General features: G+C 39.5%; 1 protein-coding gene and 1 pseudogene across 1 annotated transcript in view; one reads left to right on the top strand and one right to left on the bottom strand.

The window, feature by feature from the left end:
• The window catches only part of HPSE2 (heparanase 2 (inactive)), a 717063-nt gene that overhangs the window by 679392 nt on the left and 12165 nt on the right, over nt 1-25506 (bottom strand). The window lies entirely within an intron of this gene.
• LOC102284873 (small ribosomal subunit protein eS1-like) lies at nt 3150-3944 on the top strand (annotated as a pseudogene).

Below are 25506 nucleotides of genomic sequence, written 5' to 3'. Positions count from 1 at the left end.
TCTTGCCTGGAAAATCCCAAGGACAGAGGAGCCTGGCGGGCTACAATCCATAGGGTCACAAAGAGTCGGCCACAACTGAAGTGACTTAGCACACATGTATGCACGTATACCTGTGTTAAAGGCCTAAGTTAAAGACTTATGATATCTGATGGCCAAATGAATATGGGAGACTAGGCTCAGAAAAGAATAAAAAATAGTTCAAAATTTTCCTTAAGAGATAAGGTAGGATAAGATAAGGTAGGAGACGATGCCTTTAACCAAGATAAGGAACACAAAAGAAATCAAGGGGATGAGTAATAATGAGGAACATTAGTAACTAGTTTTATTTGAGGTACAAAATTTATGATTTGTTTAAGAAACACTAGGAAGTGACTGCAAAACTCCTAACTCTGAAAAACACTATAACAATCTCAAAATAATCAACAGTGATAACCATTATTAAAATGTTAATTGTTGTTATCTCTTAGTGATATAGAGAAAAGAACAATCATATCCATTTTCATAAACATCCTGAAATTGATCCAGTCTCAGAAAATTAAACTTTCATTAGACAATGAAAATTTTCTAGCAAAAGTGAACATCTTATTCCCCTTACCTTTGTCCCCTTTGGTTTATCCAAAAACATCCATCATTCAAGGAACAAGTTGAGTTTCACCTTTGCCTTGCCACAAAGCCTTATCTTACTCCTTCAGACCTTACATATTACTCTCTTAGGTTCAGATATTATGGTAATATCTGAACTCTCATAGCACTTGGCACAGATAACATTCTACTAAATTGTCCTTTATGATTTGCTAGAGTTTTAAGGAAATTTAGTTGTGTCTCTCCAACTATATTTAAGTTCCTTAAAGAGTAAGGCACTGGCCTACTTCTGCTCTCAGCCAGAGGCCAACTAATCCATATTCCAACTAATCCCCTAATTCACCTCCCCTATATTTTACAAATGATAAAACTGGGCCCAGACAAGCTAAATAAGTTGGGCAGGGTTCACAAGTAGTTTGTGAGTCCAGGTACCCAGAGCTTTATTTCCTTAACATTTCTATGCTTTCAGGTGCCCCATAAATATTTATTTTTTAATTTTATTATTGGAATATAATTAATTTACAATGTTGCATTAGTTTCTGCTATACAACAAAGGGAAAAAATCAGCTGTATGTATATGTATATTCCCCTCCCTTTTGAGCCTTCCTCCTATCCCCCAAATTCCACCTCTCTAAATCATTACAGAGCACTGAATTGAGCTCCCAGTGCTACACAGCAGGTTCCCACTAGCTATCGATTTTACACATAGTATTTATATATGTCAATGCTAATATTCTGATTCATTGAGGTACTTGTGCGCCATGTTTCTTTTCCTATGAGGCATGTTTGCATCTTAACAGAATATTCAAATTCCAAAGCAGCCAAATTAATGATTATTTAACAATGGAATTATAAACCTCCTGAAAGGCAGTCAGGAATCTATTTGGTGACAGGGAGACATTCTGGGAAACTCAAAATCATATCACAAATTCCAGTATCCAGCTATGCTAGAATGACAGAAACCACATTAACCCCCTTACCTTGAATAACTTTTTAAAAGGACCAAGGTACACGAAACAATGCTTTCTGACATAAAAACATAAAGCACAGCACAGTGATTCCTAAAGAAGGAAAAACAAACAAGATGAGCCCTATCATTTGCCATCCATACCTGGAGAGAACTTTTAGGCTTGTAGTACAAAACAAGGAACCAAAACAGAACTCAGCAGTCTTATTGAGTTGATGACACAGAGTTCAGAGCTACAAGAGGCCAAGGCAACTTAAATTTGCAGCATACAGGAGAGGAGGGAGTTACACAAAGAACATGAGCTCCAGTAGTGACATCCTTGCATATGTGAGAAAACTACCAAGGTAAGGAAAAGAACCACCAGGAAGGAATAAGTAAAACAATCAGCACAGTACACACAGGACCAGGAATAATTCACATTCTGGGCAACTGAAAAGACCTCATAACATACAAGGCTTCTAGTAAGAAGGGTACAGAAAAAGAAAAGTATTGCCTCAGAAAGGTATTGCTACAACAGAGAAGTCAAATTAGTCATAGACTATTCTAACAAAACTTAAAAGAAAACTTGAAAAAAATCAAGCTGATCCCAAGGACCTTAACTTCATCTCTCAAAAAGACAAATAATATTTAAAGGAATATCAAACTATCCAGCATTCAACAATGTAAAATTTTAAATTTCTGATATCCAGTTTAAAACTACTAGCACACAAAGAAAAAAAAAAAAAAGATGACCCATAAGCAGCAGAAAAATAAATAAACAGAAACAGACAGAAATGACACAGATGATTAAAGTAGTAGCCACAGAAATTAAAAAATTGTTTTAAAATATTGTCTATATATTTAAGAAGACAAAAGAAAGCAAAGGAGTGAAAATTAGAAATATAAAAGATATAAAAAGAAACAAACTTAATTTCTAGAAATAAAACATAATAACTGAAAAGTATACTGAATTTAAGGCACTGCAAAAAATTAATGGCATAAAATGACATATATAAGGAGGGAAAAGACTCAAGAAAATTTAATGGAGCATCACAGAGCCATTAGACAATATTAAGCATCCTACTATATGAGTAATTGGTGCCAAAACAGGATGGGAGAAGGAAAATATAATGGTCCAAACTTCTAAATTAAATGAAAACTATAAACCCATAAAAACCTAAAAAGAAGAAACAAGAATAACACACCAAAGTGTATCACAATCAAATTGCTAAAAAGCAGAGATTAAAGGAAAATCTTAAAAGTAGATAGAGCAAAAAGACACATAAGGTAGAGTAGACTTTTTGTCAGAAACAATGCAAACCAGCAAAAGACAAGTCAACACAGATTACCAAAATGAAATGCAAAGAGAAGGGAAAAAAAAGAACAACAACAAAAAAGGAACAGAGAAGCTAAGGGCAGAGGAACACTATGAAATGGTATATTATACACAAAACTAGAATCCTAGAAGGCAAAAAAAAAAAGAACAAGAGGGCTGAAGAATAATGGCTGACAATTTTCCAAAATTAGTGACAGACAACAAACAACAAACCAAGGCCTAGATCCAACAAACTCAGATAGCACTAATAGGATAAATAGCCCTTTTGGTTCTCTGAGCAGCACCATGGTGGTCAGTAAGAATAAGTGCCCTACAAAAGGAGGCAAAAAGGCAACCATGAAGAAAGTGGTTGACCCATTTTCTAATAAAGACTGGTATGATCTGAAAGCACCAGCTAAGTTCAATATAAGAAATATCAGGAAAACACTGGTCACGAGAACTCAAGGCACCAAAATCTCATCTGATGGCCTCAAGGGTTGTGTTTTTGAAGTGAGTCTTGTTGACCTGCAAAATGATGAAATTGCATTTAGAAAATTCAAGTTAATTATTGTGGATGTTCAGGGCAAAAACTTCCTGACTAATTTCCATGGCATGGATCTTACCTGTGACAAAATGTGCTCCATAGTTAAAAAATGGCAGACCATTATTGAAGCTCACATTAATGTACGACTACCAATGGTTACTTGATTCATCTGTTCTGTGTGAGTTTTACACAGAAAATCACAGTAACCAGACTCAGAAGACTTCTTAGGCCCAGCACCAGCAGGTGCGCCAGATCCACAAGAAGATGATGGAAATCATTACCCAAGAGGTGCAGACAAGTGACTTGGAAAAGATGGTTAATAAACTGATTTCAGACACCACTGGAAAAGACATAGAAAAGGCTTGCCAATCTCTTTATGTGCTCTGTGATGTCTTCATTAGAAAAGTAAAAATGCTAAAAAAGTTCAAGTTTAAATTGGGAAAACTCATGGAGCTAATGGTGAAATTAGTAGTTCTGGAAAAGCCACTGGGGATGAGACAGGTGCTAAAGTTGAATGAGCTGAAGGATATGAGCCAGCAGTTCAAGAATCTGTTTAAAATGCAGACTTTTAACGGTGACAAACAAAAGATCTTATTTGTGATTTAAAAACAGGATAAATAACAATAATCAAACATGCACACACACATACCTAGGCATATCAAGGTCAAAATGCTAAAAACCAAAGACAAAGAGAAAATCTAAAAAGCACTTATGGAAAACAAAAGATACACTGCTTAGAGAGGAGCAAAAAGAATTACAGGGACTTCTCTGTACAATGGTTAAAGACTCCTCACTTCTACTGCAAGGGGCATGACTTGATTCCTGATCTGGGAACTAAGATTCTGCACATGGCCAGCAGCATGGCCAAAAATAAAAAAGAAAGAGCAAGAATTATAGCAAACTTCCCAACAGAAACCATGGAAGAAAATGTAATGAAATTTTTAAAGTGTTAAAAGAAAAAAAAAAGGTCAACCCAAAATTTTGCACTATGCAAAAATATCCTTCAAAGGTAAAGGAGAAATAATTTTCTCAAACTCACTGACAGTATACCTACTCTTTAAGAAATGTTAAAGAAAAGTATTCAGGCAGAAGGAAAAAAAAAAAAGTGGAAGTAAAAAACAGTTGATGAGTGTCAGAAAAGATAAGTGAAGGTTAAAAAAAATTGGTTTTCTTATTTTAGTTACTCTCAGAGATAACTGAATGGTTCAAGCAAAAATAAGAACAACAGGTTTCAAGCATGGCATATGTTACAATGAAATTATGATATCAATGGCATGAGGGATGGGAGGGAAAATATGGTACTTACACCATACATGTAACTGTGTAATATAAACTCAAAGTAGATTCTGATCATTTAAAACTCATTTTGTAAACCCTAGAACACAAAAGGCACAAATTAACTTTTAAATAAATTGGACTTTATCAAACAAAAAACTTTTCTAATGCTTAGCACACTGCCTATCATGTAGTGAGTATTCAATAAATGTTACTACTATTACCAGGTACAGTATCAGGCATGCTGAAAATACATACAAAAACAAAATCATCCTTTGCCCTCACAAGGCACATGGATCATCCCAGACTTAAGGAAAGGATGGTTTAGTATGATTTAGCAGTGAATTTAGCTGTGAGCTTCCTTTTGTCCTCAAGGCAAAAGTGGAAATTTAGTAATGCATACCTGAATTCATCTAATTGAAGGATGTAGAACTTTTTTTTTAATGATTATTGTTTTTTACTCTTTTGACCACCCATCTTTACCAAAACTTTTACACTTCAAAAAGGTACATTTTAAGAAAATGAAAAGAGACACTATACACAGGGGGTAAATATTTACAAAACAAATGGCTGACAAAGGATTTGTATCCAGAATATACTAAACTCCCACAACCTAGTAACAAGAAAAACAACCCATTTAAAAACAAAACACTGGAACAGAAATTTCACCAAAGAAAATATATAAAGCAAATAACTATAGAAGACAATGTTCAATATCATTAGTCATTCAGTTCAGTTCAGTTCAGTTCAGTCGCACAGTCGTGTCCGAGTCTTTGTGACCCCATGAATCGGAGCACACCAAGCCTCCCTGTCCATCACCATCTCCCAGAGTTCACTCAGACTCATATCCATCGAGTCAGTGGTGCCATCCAGCCATCTCATCCTCTGTTGACCCGTTCTCTTCCTGCCCCCAATCCCTCCCAGCATCAGAGTCTTTTCCAATGAGTCAACTCTTAGCATGAGGTGGCCAAAGTACTGGAGTTTCAGCTTCAGCATCATTCCTTCCAAAGAAATCCCAGGGCTGATCTCCTTCAGAATGGACTGGTTAGATCTCCTTGCAGTCCAAGGGACTGTCAAGAGTCTTCTCCAACACCACAGTTTGAAAGCATCCATTCTTTGGCGCTCAGCTTTCTTTATAGTCCAACTCTCACATCCATACATGACTACTGGAAAAACCATAGCCTTGACTAGATGGACCTTTGTTGGCAAAGTAATGTCTCTGCTTTTGAATATGCTATCTAGGTTAGTCATAACTTTCCTTCCAAGGAGTAAGCGTCTTTTAATTTCATGGCTGCAGTCACCATCTGCAGTGATTTTAGAGCCCCCCAAAATAAAGTCTGACACTGTTTCCACTGTTTCTCCATCTATTTCCCATGAAGTGATGGGACCAGATGCCATGATCTTCGTTTTCTGAATGTTGAGCTTTAAGCCAACTTTTTCACTCTCCACTTTCACTTTCATCAAGAAGCTTTTGAGTTCCTCTTCACTTTATGCCATAAGGGTGGTGTCATCTGCATACCTGAGGTTATTGATATTTCTCCCAGAAATCTTGATTCCAGCTTGTGCTTCTTCCAGCCCAGCGTTTCTCATGATGTACTCTGCATAGAAGTTAAATAAGCAGGGTGACAATATACAGCCTTGACATACTCCTTTTCCTATTTGGAACCAGTCTGTTGTTCCATGTCCAGTTCTAATTGTTGCTTCCTGACCTGCATACAGGTTTCTCAAGAGGCAGGTCAGGTGGTCTGGTATTCCCAACTCTTTCAGAATTTTCCACAGTTTATTGTGATCTGCACAGTCAAAGGCTTTGGCATAGTCAATAAAACAGAAATAGATGTTTTTCTGGAATTCTCTTGCTTTTTCCATGATCCAGTGGATGTTGGCAATTTGACCTCTGGTTCCTCTGCCGTTTCTAAAACCAGCTTGAACATCTGGAAGTTCATGGTTCACGTATTGCTAAAGCCTGGCTTGGAGAATTTTGAGCATTACTTTATTCATGTGTGAGATGAGTGCAATTGTGCGGCCAGTAGTTTGAGCATTCTTTGGCATTGCCTTTCTTTGGGATTGGAATGAAAACTGACCTTTTCCAGTCCTGTGGTCACTGCTGAGTTTTCCAAATTTGCTGGCATATTGAGTGCAGCACTTTCACAGCATCATCTTGCAGGATTTGAAATAGCTCAACTGGAATTCTATCACCTCCACTAGCTTTGTTGGTAGTGATGCTTTCTAAGGCCCTCTTGACTTCACATTCCAGGATGTCTGGCTCTAGGTGAGTGATCACACCATCGTGATTATCTTGGTCATGAAGATCTTTTTTGTACAGTTCTTCTGTGTATTCTTGCCACCTCTTCTTAATATCTTCTGCTTCTGTTAGGTCCATACCATTTCTGTCCTTTATCAAGCCCATCTTTGCATGAAATGTTCCCTTGGTATCTCTAATGTTCTTGAAGAGATCTCTAGTCTTTCCCATTCTGTTGTTTTCCTCTATTTCTTTGCACTAATCTCTGAGGAAGGCTTTCTTATCTCTCCTTGCTATTCTTTGGAACTATGCATTCAAATGTTTATATCTTACTTTTCTCCTTTGCTTTTCACTTCTGTTCTTTTCACAGCTATTTGTAAGGCCTCCTCAGACAGCCATTTTGCTTTTTTGCATTTCTTTTCCATGGGGATGGTCTTGATCCCTGTCTCCTGTACAATGTCATGAACCTCCATCCATAGTTCATCAGGCACTCTATCAGATCTAGTCCCTTAAATCTATTTCTTACTTTCACTGTACAATCATAAGGGATGTGATTTAGGAAAATGAAAACATGAATTATCACTCTACATTCACTAGAATTTGTTGTTCTTTAGGCGTCAGAAAATTAGAAACACCAAAGGAACATTTCATGCAAAGATGGGCACAATAAAGGACACAAATTGTATGGGCCTAACAGAAGCAGAAGATATTAAGAAGAGGTGGCAATAATACACAGAAGAACTATCCAAAAACAGATCTTCACGACCCAGGTAATCACAATGGTGTGATCACTCACCTAGAGCCAGACATCTTGGAATGCGAAGTTAAGTAGACCTTAGGAAGCATCACTATGAACAAAGCTAGTGGAGGTGATGGAATTCCAGTTGAGATATTTCAAGTCCTAAAAGATGAGGCTGTGAAAGTGCTGCACTCAATAAGCCAGCAAATTTGGAAAACTCAGCAGTGGCCACAGGACTGGAAAAGGTCAGTTTCCATTCCAATCCTAAAGAAAAGCAATGCCAAAGAATGTTCAAACTACCGCACAATTGCACTTTTGAGAAAAGTAATGCTCAAAATTCTCCAAGCCAGGCTTTAGCAATACGTGAACCACGAACTTCCAGATGTTCAAGCTGGTTTTAGAAAAGGCAGACGAACCAGAGATGAAATTGCCAACATCCACTGGATCATAGAAAAAGCAAGAGAATTCCAGAAAAACATCTACTTCTACTTTATTGACTATGCCAAAGCCTTTGACTGTGCAGATCACAACAAACTGTGGAAAATTCTTAAAGAGACTGGAATACCAGACCACCTGACCTGCCTCTTGAGAAACCTGTATGCAGGTCAGAAAGCAACAGTTAGAACACAGAACTGTTCTGGACACAGAACAACAGACTGGTTCCAAATAGGGAAAGGAGTACGTCAAGGCTATATATTGTCACCCTGCTTATTTAATTTATATGCGGAGTACATCATGAGAAACACTGGATTGGATGAAGCACAAGCTGGAATCAAGACTGCCAGTAGAAATATCAATAACTTCAGATATGCAGATGACACCACCCTTATGGCAGAAAGTGAAGAAGTACTAAACAGCCTTTTGATGAAAGTAAAGAGGAGAGTGAAAATGTTGGCTTAAAGGTCAACATTCAGAAAACTAAGATCATGGCATCCAGTCCCATCACTTCATGGCAAATAGATGGAGAAACAATGGAAACAGTGACAAATTTTATTTTGGGGGGACACCAAAATCACTGCAGATGGTGACTGCAGCCATGAAATTAAAAGACGCTTACTCCTTGGAAGGAAAGTTATGACCAACCTAGATAGCATATTCAAAAGCAGAGACATTACTTTGCCAACAAAGGTCCGTCTAGTCAAGGCTATGGTTTTTCCAGTAGTCATGTATGGATGTGAGAGTTGGACTATAAAGAAAGCTGAGCGCCAAAGAACGGATGCTTTCAAACTGTGGTGTTGGAGAAGACTCTTGAGAGTCCCTTGGACTGCAAAGAGATCCAACCAGTCCATCCTAAAGGAAATCAATCCTGAATATTCATTGGAAGGACTGATGCTGAAGCTGAAACACTAATACTTTGGCCACGTGATGCAAAGAACTGACTCACTGGAAAAGACCCTGATGCTGGGAAAGACTAAAGGAAGGAGAAGGGGACGATAGAGGATGAGATGGTTGGATGGCATCACCAACACAATGAACATGAGTTTGAGTAAACTCTGAGAGTGGGTGATGGACAGGGAGGCCTGACGTGCTGCAGTCCATGGGGTCGCAAGGAATCGAACATGACTGAGCAACTGAACTGAACTGAGTCATTAAGTTGTGTCTGACTCTTCTGCTACCCCACTAACTGTAGCCCATCAGGCTCCTCTGTCCATAGGATTTCCCTGGCAAGAATACTGGAGTGGATTGTCATTTCCTCCTCCAGGGTATCTTCCTGAACCAGGGATCAAACCTATGTCTCCTTCATTGGCAGGGCAGACTCCTTACCACTGAGCCACCAGAGAACACAAAGAGTATAATACATTGGTAAAGGGCAATGGTTCTTATCTCCTACTGCTTCAGAACTTTAGACAAGAGAAGGCTTAACAAAGCCACTGAGATGGGGGAGCCTGGTGGGCTGCCATCTATGGGGTCGCACAGAGTCGGACACGACTGAAGTGACTTAGCAGCAGCAGCAATAACAAAAAATTTAGGAGTAAAAGCAGGATTCAAATAGAACTTGTAAGGATTAGTAAATCTAGCATAGAAAAAGAGCTTTTGCACAAGTGAAATGATTTGTTTAAATAGTTTTGGAATATCAAAATGGAATTTCATTTGCAGAGAAGAGAAGTTATCCTTGGAAAAAGCCCCTGAATTCCTTACAGGTTATATGGACTAGCCTCTCCTCATAGCTTCTCAATCCTGAGGCAAACTGAAAACTCCACACTCCCTTCTCTCTCCAAGAGTCCCATTCCCCCACATGACTTTTCCTCCTTTTAACAAAACAAGAGACATCTAACTTTCCTGACACATGCAGCTGGCACCAAAGCAAACCAAGCTGTGGGGTGGCTGACCCAAAATTACTGATGAATGTTCAAAATAAACACATTTTCAGCCAATCTGGAATGGTATATTTCTAAGAGGACAGAGAGCTCTTAAAATTAACTAACTCATCTGGACAAACTGTCCATCCAATGGAAGTTTTTCAATAATGAATATCAGACCATAGATCTTCCTGCAGCTGAGCTTGTTTATCACGCAAGGAGTCTGCTTCTTCATGTCTCATGGATAGCTTCATGATTTTTATTTTCACTGGCTTCTGGCTTCTTATATTTATATAAACAGGCCAAGAAAACAAAACACATGAGAGCAAGTTTAAATGGTAGATTCTTCATTCCTCCAAAAGGCAGAGATATGTATCTTTCCTTTTATACATGTCAGATAGACAATTGAGGAAGAAAAGATACATGTTTGGGAGAAGAGAGGCCCTTGTTTAAAAAGCATAACTTACTAAAGTGGTTTTTCTTATTGTGTGGAAATTCTAATCAAGTGCTCTCTGTTGCAATGTCTGAAGATTGCCGAGTAAGGCCTATACATAAAACAATACCAAACCGAAATTAAGAGTGGATTTGCATCTTAAACTAACTAAACTAGTATTCTGAAAGAACTCGATTGATGGTACATATAACCAATTCCTATCGAGCATGATTTTTTTATGTTTTGTTTGCCTGTTTATTTTTATTTATGTAGAAAATCTTCTTCTAAATGAGCTCTGACTGTGGCTCTAAAGGGAGAGGCATATCTTTTTTGAGATAGAGGAAAACCCTTTAAATATCCTAGGAATGTCCTGCCTTTCTTTCAATAGATTGACCACACTGAATAATGGGGAGTTCTCACTGTTCTTAGTCAGAGGAGGCCCAAGAGATGCTCTGCCCAGCTTAGGAAGCAAAAAGGGTGCCTCCAACCCTCTGTGAACTACCCTATGTTGATGCTTCTGTTGCCCCACATGTATCTCCCCTACTGCTTGCCTCCCAGTGGCTGTTTTCTAACTTAATTCATACAGAGTCCTTTCTGCCACAGATCACTTTATGTAGCAATCATGCCATGACTCACGTAAAAGAAGAGAGTAAACACCATTTGTTATTTATCTACTATGTATTGGGCAGGAAACTGACCACATGGGTCACAACCTTGTCTAACTCAACTGAACTGTGAGCAATGCCATGTAAGGCCACCCAAGAAGGATGGGTCATGGTGGAGACTTCTGGCAAAATGTTGTCCACTGGAGAAAGAAAGTGCAAACCACTTCAGCATTCTTGCCTTGGGAACCCCATGAACAGTAAGAAAAGGCAAAAAGATATGACACTGAAAGATGAACTCCCCTGGTTGGTAGGTGCCCAATATGCTATAGGAGAAGAGCTGAGAAATATCTCTAGAAAGAATGAAGAGACTGAGGCAAAGCGGAAACAACGCCCAGTTGTGGATGTGTCCGGTGGAGAAAGTAAAGCCCAATGCTGTAAGAACAATATTGCACAGGAACCTGGAATGTTAGGTCCATGAAACAAGGCAAACTGGAAGTGGTCAAACAGGAGATGGCAAGAGTGAACATTGACATTTTGGGAATCAGTGAACTAAAATGGACTGGAATGGGCGATTTTAACTCAGATGACCATTATATCTACTACTGTGGGCAAAAATCCCTTAGAAGAAATGGAGTAGCCCTCAAAGTCAACAAAAGAGTATGAAATGCAGCACTTGGGTTCAATCTCAAAAATGACAGAATGATCTCTGCTCGTTGCAAAGGCAAACCATTCAATATCACAGTAATCCAAGTCTATGCTCCAACCACAAATGATGAGGAAGCTGAAGTCAAACAGTTCTATGAGGACCTACAAGACCTTCTAGAACTAACAACCAAATATATATATATATATATACATTCTTTTCATCATAGGGGACTGGAATGCAAAAGTAAGAAATCAAGAGATACCTGGAGTAACAGGCAAATTTGGCCTTGGAGTACAAAATGAAGCAGGGCAAAGGTTAACAGAGTTTTGCCAAGAGAATGCACTGGTCATAGCAAACATCTTCTTCCAACAAACAAGAGATGACTCTACACAGAGATATCACCAGATCAGTTCAGTTCAGTTGCTCAGTAGTGTCCGACTCTTTGCGATCCCATGAATAGCAGCACGCCAGGCCTCCCTGTCCATCACCAACTCCCGGAGTTCACTCAAACTCACATCCATCATGGTCAATACCAAAATCAGATTGATTATATTCTTTGCAGCCAAAGCGGGAGAAGCTCTATACAGTCAGCAGAAACAAGACCGGGAGCTGACTGTGGCTCAGATCATGAGCTCCTTATTGAAATATTCAGACTTAAATTGGAAAAAGTAGGGAAAACCACTAGACCATTCAGCTATGACCTAAATCAAATTCCTTACGGTGGAAGTGACAAATAGATTCAAGGGATTAGATCTGATAGAATGCCTAAAGAACTACCGGTGGAGGTTCGTAACATAGTACAGGAGGTAGTGATCAAAACCATCCCCAAGAAAAAGAAAGGCAAAATGGGTATCTGAGGAGGCATTACAAATAGCTGAAAAAAGAAGAAAAGCAAAGGAGAAAAGGAAAAATACACACATCTGAATGCAGAATTCCAAAGAATAGCAAGGAAAGATAAGAAAGCCTTCCTAAGTGAACAACACAAAGAAAAAGAGGAAAACAATAGAATGGGAAAGACTAGTGATCTCTTCAAGAAAATTAGAGATACCAAGGGAACATTTCATGCAAACATGGGCACAATACAGGACACAAATGGTATGGACCTAACAGAAGCAGAAGATGTTAAGAAAGGGTGGCAAGAATACACAGAAGAACTGTACAAAAAAGATCTAATGACCCAGATAACTAGGATGGTGTGATCACACACCTACATCTTGGAGTCAGAAATCTTGGAGTGCAAAGTCAGGTGGGTCTTAGGGAACATTACTACAAACAAAGCTAGTGGAGGTAATGGAATTTAAGCTGAGCTATTTCAAATCCTAAAAGATGATGCTGTGAAAGTGCTGCACCTCAGATGTCAGCAAATTTGGAAAACTCAGCAGTTGCTACAGGACTGGAAAAGGTCAGTTTTCATTCCAGTCCCAAAGAAGAGCAACAAAAAAGAATGTTCAACTTACTGAACAATTGCACTCATCTCACATGCTAGCAAAGTAAGGCTCAAAATTCTCCAAGTTAAGCTTCAACAGTACCTGAACCAAGAACTTCCAGATGTTCAAGCTGGATTTAGAAAAGACAGAATAACCAGAGATCAAATTGCCAACATCCACTGGATCATAGAAAAAGCAAGAGAACTGCAGAAAAACATATACTTCTGCGTCACTGACTATGCTAAAGCTTTTGACTGTATGGATCACAACAAACTGTGGAAAATTCTTAAAGAGACGGGTACCAGACCACCTTACTTGCCTCCTGAGAAACCTGGATGCAGGTCAAGAAAAAACAGTTAGAATCGGACATGGAACAATGGACTAATTCCAAATTGGGAAAGGAGTGTGTCGAGGCTGTATACTGTCACCCTGTTTATTTAACTTATATGCAGAGTATATGATGTGAAATGCCAGGCTATATGAATAACAAGCTGGAATCAAGATTTCCAGGAGAAATATCAATAACCTCAGATAATCAGATGACACCACCTTAATGCCAGAAAGTGAAAAGGAACTAAAGAGTCTCTTGCTGAAGGTGAAAGAAGAGAGTGAAAAACCTAGCTTAAAATTCAACATTCAAAAAACAAAGATCATGGCATCTGGACCTATCACTTCATGGGAAACAGATGGGAAAAAAATGGAAATAAAGGCAGATTTTTCTTGGGCTCCAAAATTACTGAGGATGGAGACTGCAGCCATGAAATTTAAAAGACACTTGCTCCTTGGAAGAAAAGCTATGGCAAACCTAGACAGTGCATTAAAAATCAGAGACATCACTATTCTGACCAAGGTCCATATAGTCAAAGCTATGGTTTTTCCAGCAGTCATGTACAGATGTGAGAGTTCTACCATAAAGAATGCTGAACACCGAAGAATGTATGCTTTTGAACTGTGGTGCTGGAGAAGACTCTTGATAGTCCCTTGGACAACAAGGAGATTAAATCAGTCAATCCTAAAGTAAATCAACCCTGAATACACATTGGAAGAAGTGATGCTTGAAGGTGAAGCTCCAATACTTTGGCCACCTGATGAGCAGAGCTGACTCACTGGAAAAGACTCTGATGCTGGGGATTTAGGGAAGGAGGAGAAGGGGACAACAGAGAATGAGATGGTTAGATGGCATCAGTGACTCAACAGACATGAGTTTCAGCAAACTCCAGGAGACAGTGAAGGACAGAGAAGCATGGTATACTGCAGTCCATAGAGTTGCAAAGAGTTGGACAAGACTGAATGACTGAACAAAAAAGAAGAAGAAGACAGCATGAGATCAACCCTCTTAAAATTTTAAGCACAGTATCCTCAAGATTCATACCTGCTATTGCATATGGCAGAATTTCTTGCCTTTTTAAGGCTGAATAATATTCCATTGTATGTACATACCACATTTTCTTTATCCATTCATCCATCAATGGACATTTAGGTTTTTTCCATATCTAGACTATTGTTACAAAGAACATGGGTGTGAAAATACCTCTGAGATCCTAATTTCAATTCTTTTTGATAAATACCCAGAACTGGAATTGATGGAAGGTATGACAATTCTTTGTTTTAGGAGTCTTTATACTATTTTCCAGCTATAACAGCTGCAGCACCTTACACTCCCACCAACAGTGCACAAGGGTTTCAATTTCTCTATATCATCACTTGTCATATTCTATTTCTTTGATAATAACTATCCTAACAGGTATGAGATGATATCTCACTGTGGTTTTGATCTGCATCTCTCTGATAATCAGTAATGTTGAGCATCTTTTCATAGATCTGCTGGCCATTTGTATATATTCTATAGAGAAATGTTGTTCCAAGTCCTTTGCCTAGAATCAAGATTGCCAGGAGAAATATCAATAACCTCAGATATGCAGATGACACCACCCTTATGGCAGAAAGTGAAGAGAAACTAAAGAGCCTCTTGCTGAAGGTGAAAGATGAAGAATGTAAAAGATGGCTTAAAACTCAACATTTAAAAAACTAAGATCATGGCATACAGTCCCATCACTTCATGACAGATAGGGAAACAATGGAAACAGTGACAGACTTTATTTTCTTGGGCTCCAAAATCACTGCAGATGGTGATGGCAGTCTTGAAATTAAAAGAAACTTGCTCCTTGGAAGAAAAGCTACAACAAACCTAGACAGCATATTAAAAAGCAGAGACATTACTTTGCCAACAAAGGTCCACCTAGTCAAAGGTATGGTTTTTCCAGGAGTCATGTATGGACGTGAGAGTTGGACCATAAGGAAAGTTGAGCACAAAAGAACTGACGTTTTTGAACTTCTGGTATTGGAGAAGACTCTTGAGAGTCCCTTGGACAGCAAGGCGATCCAACCAGTCCATCCTAAAGTAAATCAATCCTGAATATTCATTGGAAGGACTGATGCTGAAGCTGAAGCTCCAGTATTTTGGCCACCTGATGCAAAGGGCTGACTCATTAGAATAGACTCTGATGCTGGGAAAGATTGAAGGGAGGAGGAGGAGACAACAGAAGATGAGATGGTTGGATGACATCACCAACCCGATAGACATGAGTCTGAGCAAGTTCTGGAAGCTGGTGAAGGACAGGGAAGTCTGGCATGCTGCAGTCCATGGGGTCCCAAAGACCATGAATTACTGAACTGAACTGAACTTGCCAAGTTTTCAATTGCATTATTTGTTTTCTTGCTATTAAGTGAGGACCTCTTCTATATTTTTGGGTATTAACCCCTTGTCAGATAGACAGTTTGTAAATATTTTTTCCTATTGTACAGGTCGTCTTTTTACCCTGTTGTTTCCTCTGCTCTGCAGAAACTTCTTAGTTTGATGTAGTCCCACTTGTCTTTTATTTCATTATCTGTACTTTTACCAACAAAATCAATGTCAAGATCAATTTCATGAAGCTTTTCCCCTATGTTTCCTTCTATACATTTTACAGTTTCAGGTCTTATTTTGAAGTTTCTAACCCATTTTGAGTTTATTTTGCTCATAGTATAAGGGTCCAATTTTGTTCTTTTGCATATGAATGGAGAAGGAAATGGCAACCCACTCCAGTGTTCTTGCCTAGAGAATCCCAGGGACAGCAGAGCCTGGTGGGCTGCCGTCTCTGGGGTCGCACAGAGTCGGACACAACTGAAGCGACTTAGCAGCAGCAGTAGCAGAGGATATCCAGTTTTCTCAACACCATATATTAAAGAGATTATCATTTCCCCACTGTGTATTCTTGGCACCCTGCTTGAAGATCAGCTGTCTGTAAATGCAGAAATTATGAGAATTAAATAAAATAGTAGATTAAATGTGGGTACAATGTCTGATTCACATTAAATGCTTAATACAAGTCATCAGTAAAAAAAAAAGAAAAAGAAAAAGCTATATGATGATGACAACAACATGGTGATACTGCTGCTGCTGCTGCTGCTAAGTCGCTTCAGTCGTGTCCGATTCTGTGTGACCCCATAGATGGCAACCCACCAGGCTCCCCTGTCCCTGGGATTCTCCAGGCAAGAACACTGGAGTGGGTTGCCATTTACTCCTCCAACATGGTGATAAGATGATGACAATTAACAGAGCCATCCACTCACTTACCTAATCCTTATTTATAAGCAAGAATATAATACTGTAAGATGACAGGGCAGGTTTAAGAGTACATATTAGCTACAGGAAAGATTTTCCCCCTACATGTTAACTAGATTCATAACTGTCACACAGGTATGAAATACAAAAGTGTTTTCTTCCCATGTACTAATACTTAGAAAAGATTTTTAACCCCATCCTCAATAATCCAACTGTCTGACTTTAATTGCCTTTTGAAAGAAAAGTCCGGAAAAGAAAGAAGTGAAAAAGGAGATTATTTCTACTTGAACTAACAGCCAAAAACCTGCTTTGCACTGACTAAATTTTAAAAAATTAAGTTTGGCTCATGCCAATGTTATTAATCCCTCAGTTTGTAAGCTCCGTTTGATCCCAATGAATCTCTTTTTTAAAAAGAGTCTCCCTTTCATGTTAGAAATGGAGCACAAAGTAATTGCAGAGGATACTATCCATATCAAATCAATTACCATGTCCTGTCAATTTTTCCTTTGTAATGACTCCCCAACTATTCCTTTTCTGTCTCATTGCTGCTTTACTAATGTAATCTGTCCACATCTCACTCCTGGATATTCTCACTAGTCTCTCCTTGGTCCCTCTGCAGCTAGGAATCTACCACTTTCTGTTCTGTGAGGAGCTATGAAACAAATATTCCTAAAATATCACATATAATTTTCTTAATCACAACCTTTCCTTGATTGTTACGTAAAGAATAAAACCCAAACCCCTTTACTTAACTCTCAAGTTAATTCTCAGATTGTCTTGCACAATCTGATCCCCAATCCCAATTTCATCTTTCAAGGAATGCCTTTTACAACTGGTTCCCAAATGGCCTTGGTATATTGGAAATGACACTGACTCAATGGCACATAATCATTATCTGTAGTTCATCAATTCCCAAATATTAAGCAGTTACAGAAAAATAAAAAAGATAAAAAGAATAATATTCCTTCATTTCCAAATACTCCTGACCACAACTAAAAACCCATGAAAAGGATCAAAGGTTAATGTTTGTTAAAAAAAAATCCACCCTATATTCCTTCATTCTCAAGAAAATTTTATTTCTCAAACTATGCTCACAGTTATTTCCAGAGCTCTTCTAACTTCCAGTAAACCAAGACTGTCAAAGAATGAGCATGAAACTGGTGTCTATGGTGGTAACTCATCAGTCTTCCAATGTCATCAAGATTTCACAATGCTCACTTCATGCCCTCACCACAGCCCCCCTCCTATACTAGTAAAGCAAATGCGACTACTTGGGGGCAAGTCAGGGACTGGGAGCAGCTGAGTAAATCAACTGCCAGGCTGGGAACAGAATCCAAGAATTCTATTCCTGCCTCATATCCAGTTACTAGGAGTTGTCCGTTTGGCTTTAGTCTGTTTTTAGTCTCTCTTTATATTTTTTTTTCCTTCTGAATAAACAAGCTTGTCTAATACAAGACTCTCAAGATGTGAGGGCGCCTTCTTCACATGGAAGCAGCAACTCCTAAAGATCTCTGTTTTCTGCATGTGAATATTTCATTAGATTAGATTCATGGATTCTCTGTAGACTCTGGGGTTCTTTTGGTTAATGGTTATTGCAAACACAGATCCAGAAGAGACCACTGGAAGGACAACTACCTTCAAGGTACGTGATTTAAAGACCTTTGTCTTCAATTTTGATGGATTCCAGATCACCACAAGCTAACTCATTCATTATTCCTTCAACATTTATCAAGCACCTACTATGTGCCAGGCCTGTGCTTAGCACAGGGCATATAATGATTTTTAAAAACACCACCACACACTCAAGGGCAGAGATACCAAGGAACAGAGGTCTACTCTAAGGTGAAATGTGGAGTGAGTCCTTAGGCATTATAATTTTATAGTAAGAGGATCATTAGTCCCTCTCTGGCTTTTAAATTCTGTAAGGGTATATTAAAATAGGAGTTCAAAACAAGTAAGTAAGCATTCTGACCACCCACAACGTACTCATCACTGAACCAGATACTACAAAACTCTAAAATGGACTGGAAGCAACCATGTATTGCTGAAAAGAACACAAATTTTAGAATCATAAACTCTGATTCTAGCAAGTCCTAGTTGTAAAAATAGGACAAGTTATTTAACCTCTCTGAACTTCAGTTTCCTCAACTTGTGTGTGTGTGTCCAACTCTTTGTGATCCCAAAGACTGTAGCCTGCCAGGCTCCTCTATCCATGGAATTTTCCAGGCAAGAATACTTGAGTGGGTTGCTATTTCCTTCTCCAGGGGATCTTTCCAACCCAAGGATCAAACCCATGTCTCTTATGTCTCCTCTACTGGCAGGCGGGTACTTCACCAGCTGAGTCAACAGGGAAGCACTTCTTTAACTTGAAGAGGTGAGAAAATCTGCCTGGTTAGGATTAAATGAAACATAATATAAAATGCCTTGCAGAGGGTCAGTGCTCAAGAACTGTTTATTACCTTTGTTTCAAAGAAAATGGGGCTACTGACACCAATTAGGAGATTACCACTTTAGCAGATGGTCTAGACTAAGACAGCGACAGTAAGACCAACGGAAAAGTAAGATATATCAAAGGCAATCAAACAGTCAGGCAGGAGATTTAGCATTGCATCAAAAAGGTTTCATTACACTCATGAACTAAAAGAAACATTCTTTTAGGGATAAACAAAATATGGTATATCGATACAGTCTAATACTGGTCAGAAATAAAAAGAAATAAGTACTGATATATGTTATAAAAAGGATGAAACTTTAAAACATTATGCTAAGTTAAAGTAATTATTCCCAGAGAACTACTGATTGTATGATTTCATTTATCTGAAATACCCAGAATAGGCAAATCCATGGGGACAGAAGGTGCATTAGTTGTTGCCTCCATTTGGGTGTGGGAGGAGATTGGGTGAGATAACTAAGGGATGTGAGGTTTCCCTCTGTAGTGATGAAAATGTGATTGTGATGGTTGCACAACTCTGTGAATATTCTAAAAGCCATCGAGTGTTTAAGTGGTGTGTGAATTGTATTGAATGTAAATTATATACCAATAAAGCCATTTTTTAAAGATTAAAAAAGACAATGCTTATAGCATCTCGGAAGTGCTCAATAAATGTAGACTGATGATGTTACTGATATTGTTTCCGGAAGAAAATACATTTAATCTCAATTTTTTTCATGCATGTTACTGATGAGAATCATCTGCACACTTAATCTCAAAATAATAAAACTATTATGTAATATAGAGGAAACATTAAGAAATCTCAGCAATGTTCTAATAACCTAAACTCCTATAAATATTTACAATAATCAGAAACAATAACATCTATGACAATCAGAAGTAATAACAGTGATACCAATGAAGTCTTCCTCAACTATTTCAGATAAAGTTTACTGCTTCTTCCTCTGTAGTTTGTCTATTTATACTTTCATCACATCATTATCTATTGTAAACATATGACATTTTTCCCACTAAAGTTTAAGTTCTATCAGAGTAAGGACTGTGTTCCATTCAGTTTTGTATCCTTTGGGAGAACATACTGCAATGCTGATACCTAGTAACTGTGCTTAATACATGTTTATTGAATGAGCATTTAATTTAAACTTCCTGGAATTCTTGTAACTTCTCATCTCTGAATTCCTGTTTCAGCCTCCCTAAAAAAAGAGGAGGAGGTTTTGAAAGGTGGCCAATTTAACAATTACAACTCACATTTATACCTAAATTACAACTCACATTTATACCTGACTAGTAAACTGCAGCCATGAAATCAAAAGACGCTTACTCCTTGGAAGGAAAGTTATGACCAACCTAGATAGCATATTCAAAAGCAGAGACATTACTTTGCCAACAAAGGTCCATCTAGTCAAGGCTATGGTTTTTCCTGTGGTCATGTATGGATGTGAGAGTTGGACTGTGAAGAAGGCTGAGCGCCAAAGAATTGATGCTTTTGAACTGTGGTGTTGGAGAAGACTCTTGAGAGTCCCTTGGACTGCAAGGAGATCCAACCAGTCCATTCTGAAAGAGATTGGCCCTGGGATTTCTTTGGAAGGAATGATGCTAAAGCTGAAACTCCAGTACTTTGGCCACCTCATGCGAAGAGTTGACTCATTGGAAAAGACTCTGATGCTGGGAGGGATTGGGGGCAGGAGGAGAAGGGGACGACAGAGGATGAGATGGCTGGATGGCATCACTGACTCGATGGACGTGAGTCTGAGTGAACTCCGGGAGTTGGTGATGGACAGGGAGGCCTAGCGTGCTGTGATTCATGGGGTCGCAAAGAGTCAGACACAACTGAGCAACTGAACTGAACTGAACTGAATAAATGAAAGCACCTCAACAAGTGATGTTTTAACTAGTTTTGCCAGTCTTAAACTTCCAAGGATCTCAGGAACAGGAAAATAACCTGAAACAGGTTGTTTGCTGCTGCTGCTGCTGCTGCTGCTGCTGCTAAGTCGCTTCAGTCGTGTCCAACTCTGTGCGACCCCATAGACGGCAGCCCACCAGGCTCTGCTGTCCCTGGGATTGTCCAGGCAATTACACTGGAGTGGGTTGCCATTTCCTTCTCCAATGCAGGAAAGTAAAAAGTGAAAGTGAAGTTGCTCAGTCATGTCCGACTCTTAGCGACCCCATGGACTGCAGCCTACCAGGCTCCTCCATCCATGGGATTTTCCAGGCAAGAGTACTGGAGTGGGGTGCCATTGCCTTAGCCCTCGGAAAACTCTGAAAAGTCTATATAATCAGCCTATGATCCCTGCCATCATTACTAAAGTAAAATGTTTGAGAAGCCCCTCCCAGCTCTCCATCTTGCTGCTGCCTTTCAGAGAACATTTACCTCTTCTGGCTACCATAGGTACTAGTACTAGTAACCAGTAGCAAAGCCTAGTTCCTCCAAATGTGGTACCCAGATTAGCAGCATGAGCAAGACCTGGGAATTTGTTGAAAAAGCAGAATCTCATTTTTAACTAGATACCCAGGTGATTTACATGCACACTGAAGTAGAGCTGACTATACCTGGTCTCTAGATTCAGACTGTCTAGACTTGAACTCCACAGCAGACCCACTGGAGTACCTTATGCAAATCACTTCATCCAGGGATTCTTACTCCAGTGCACACTTTAGAACCACCTGGATTCTAAAAAGATTTTTAAAAATCACAAAGCCTTGGCTCCACCAGAAATTGATTTAATTAGCCTGCTGCTGCTGCTGCTAACTCCTTTGACCCAATAATTTTTAAAGCTCCCCTAACTAGGGGAATGAAGCCAGAATTCAGAACTACTGAGTAACTTCTCTAAGCTTCTATCAAACAGGACAGGGGGTGTGAGGAACAAAAAATCCGATCACCTTTGAAGAGTTTTTGGCCTAGTACTTGGGATGTATAAGTGCTCAATAATTGGCAGTTATTATTATCAGACTGGAAATGTGGAAATGAACTGTCCTATGGCAAGGATAAAAAAAGAACAAAATATTAGTCTGGCCCCACAGGTACGTACCAGCCAAACTCATCAGGTACAAAAGAAAGGACACAATCAAAGTAACACATTATCCCCAGGATGACCTCTCCTAGCAGCCAACTGTTGATTGAAGCTTCAAGGAAACTACAACGTGTCAGGTAAGGGGCACACCATCCCTGCAAGGTGTCAGCAAAAGCCAGCACCTTAATTTGGAATGTACTGATGGCAGGTGGGGGAGCATTATTTCAGCAGGTCTGTAACACAGGAAATCCCCCTTACCACACCTTCCTGATTTACACTGATTCTTGATGCACACCACATGTGTCCTCAAATCTCTCTTTCCCTCCCCCGCAAATTGTCAATCGTTCTGTTCCACATTTAGGTGATGAAATCTTAAAACCTGTGGTTATAACTTCTATGAGAAATTTCATTTTGAAAGCTTTCTAAATTTCAACTTTATTGCCACGAGGAAAATAGAAGAAACAAAAGACCTCAGTCATCCACTACACAAAAACCCCTAGTGACATTTAATAAGTGTAAGTTTTCTACAGCAAGTTGTTGAAAATCCTGACCTTTGGGCTGGGGTACCATTCATTTGCTTCTACAAATGTTCTATGAAACAATAGCATTTATTTTTCTAATGGTTTCAGGTTACATGTTTAGTTTCACCTATGGGTTATAACTTGGCTAAACCTGAACTGCAGTTTCTTTTGAATCTACAACACAGTGAATTTAACCTGAGTCTACTCTTCCTAGAGGATTCATAATGGCCAGTAAGTCCACAATCTGTTTTTTCTCCAACAACTACAAAGAAAATAGGAGAAGGCAATGGCAACCCACTCCAGTACTCCTGCCTGGCAAATCCCATGGATGGAGGAGCCCTTGTAGGCTGCGTCCATGGGGTCGCTAAGAGTCGGACATGACTGAGCGACTTCACTTTCACTTTTCACTTTCATGCACTGGAGAAGGAAATGGCAACCCACTCCAGTGTTCTTGCCTGGAGAATCCCAGGGACGGGAGAGCCTCGTGGGCTGCCGTCTACGGGGTCGCACAGAGTTGGACACGACTGAAGCGACTTAGCAGCAGCAAAGAAATAAACATTCGGATGAAGAGTATACATATTAGGGCACTGTGCATATGCGTGCTAAGTAGCTTCAGTTGTGTTCACCTCTTTGTGACCTTATGGACCAAGCCTCCCTTATCCATGGGATTCTCCAGGCAAAAATACTGGAGTGCTATGCCCTGCTCCAAGGGATCTTCCCAACCTAGGAATTGAACACACATCTCTTGTATCTCCTGCATTGGCAGGCAGGTTCTTTATCACCAGCGCCAACTGGGAAGCCCATTAGGGTACTGAAAGACACATAAAGTTTTATCTCAATGGTGATCGCAAACATTTTGTTAAATGCGCATGGTTTAGTGCCCATCACCAAAAGCTCATATTCTATTTCCAGCTCGTCCCTTGGACTGCAAGGAGATCCAACCAGTCCATTCTAAAGGAGATTAGTCCTGGGATTTCTTTGGAAGGAATGATGCTAAAGCTGAAACTCCAGTACTTTGGCCACCTCATGCGAAGAGTTGACTCATTGGAAAAGACTCTGATGCTGGGAGGGATTGGGGGCAGGAGGAGAAGGGGACAACAGAGGATGAGATGGCTGGATGGCATCATCGACTCGAAGGACGTGAGTCTGAGTGAACTCCGGAAGTTGGTGATGGACAGGGAGGCCTGGCGTGCTGCGATTCATGGGGTTGCAAAGAGTCGGACATGACTGAGTGGCTGAACTGAACCGACTAAACTGCTTACTCAGTGTGGGCCTCCTCTGTGGTAAATGAATCCCTCTCACTGGGTACACTGTGATTCCTAATGAATGCCTGAACTTAAAGGCTTCTAATTTCTTTGTTGGAAGTCTCAAGTGATACTGGCATCCACACAGCGCTCTACAAAGTCCCCTCTGTGTCATTCTCTGAACTAGTTCTAACCTCACTCTGGGTTTGGATTACAATCTCAAGGGATTCTGAGATTCAGATGCAAAATCTACAAAAAATGATATCCTGCAGCCTGTCCAGAAGTTTGTCAATGAAGAAGAGTTCAAAAAGAACCGGAGACTAAACTAGACCCCAGCACACAAGCAAACACATTATAAAAAGTGACAACCATCTCTTTTAATTGCTCATGTGTCTCTCTGTGATTATTCTTTTGTTTTTCCTAACACATATTTTGTGTCCTAACCCACCAGACCTTTGAATACCCTCATGGGAGGGTCTATGGATACACATTTCTTTTTTAATGTTCCATGATACTTGGTATAGGGCTTCTGAGCACCTGATAGATGAATGGACAAATAAATGAATTAGTGAATGAATCAAAGACTGGATCTCTCTTATCTAAGCATGGTGTAGAGAAAACAGGACTGGGTTCTAATCCTAGTTGCACTAACTACTCATCTTATGACCTTCAGCATGTGACATGTCTTTTCTGAGTCCCTATTTCTTCATACATACACATTTGAGCACACACACGTTTGTCAACAGATTGATTTAAGAATTAAATGAGATAATATATGTAAAACAGAACTCAAAACAAAATGCTATTATTAAGCATTATTATTATTAGTTACCCTTAAGGCCAGATCAAGATCTCTCCCCCTAGGCACCTGTCCTGACCACTCCAGCTCTCATTTAACCTCCTTCTCTGAAATCCTATAGCCCTTACAGCTTGTTCCACATCCTTTAACCTTTGAATATATCATTTCCTGTGCTGACTGCTATTTTTTCCTACACACCTTGTATGTGTGAGGAGATCTCTAACTCACAGAATATTAGAATTAGATGCCCCAAACAGACACTAGGATCCATTTTCTTCATTTTATGGATAACAAAGACTTTAGGAAAGTTAACAACTTACACAATGACCCATTTAATTAGTTGAAAAACAAGTTCATTAACACAGGCTCTGCTTAAGCCTTCAGGTTTAACAAATGATGTCACTGACTCCCCACTCTACAACTCTTCACCTAGGTGATTTTGGGCAAGTTAACCAATCTAAAGGAGATCAGTCCTGGGTGTTCTTTGGAAGGACTGATGCTAAAGCTGAAACTCCAATACTTTGGCCACCTCATGCAAAGAGTTGACTCATTCAAAAAGACTCTGATACTGGGAGGGATTGGGGGCAGGAGGAGAAGGGGACGACAGAGGATGAGATGGCTGGATGACATCGCCAACTCGATGGACATGAGTTTGGGTGGACTCCGGGAGTTGGTGATGGACAGGGAGGCCTGGTGTGCTGCAATTCACAGGGTCGCAAAGAGTCAGACATGACTGAGCGACTGAACTGAACTGAACCAATCTGCGCCTCAGTTTCCCCATTTATCAAGTAGGAAAAAGACTACATTCTTCATAGGGCTGATAA

The sequence above is a fragment of the Bos mutus genome, chromosome 26 (assembly GCF_027580195.1).
Source record: "Bos mutus isolate GX-2022 chromosome 26, NWIPB_WYAK_1.1, whole genome shotgun sequence".
NCBI lineage: Eukaryota > Metazoa > Chordata > Mammalia > Artiodactyla > Bovidae > Bos > Bos mutus.
This window is presented reverse-complemented; position numbering and strand designations above follow the sequence as displayed.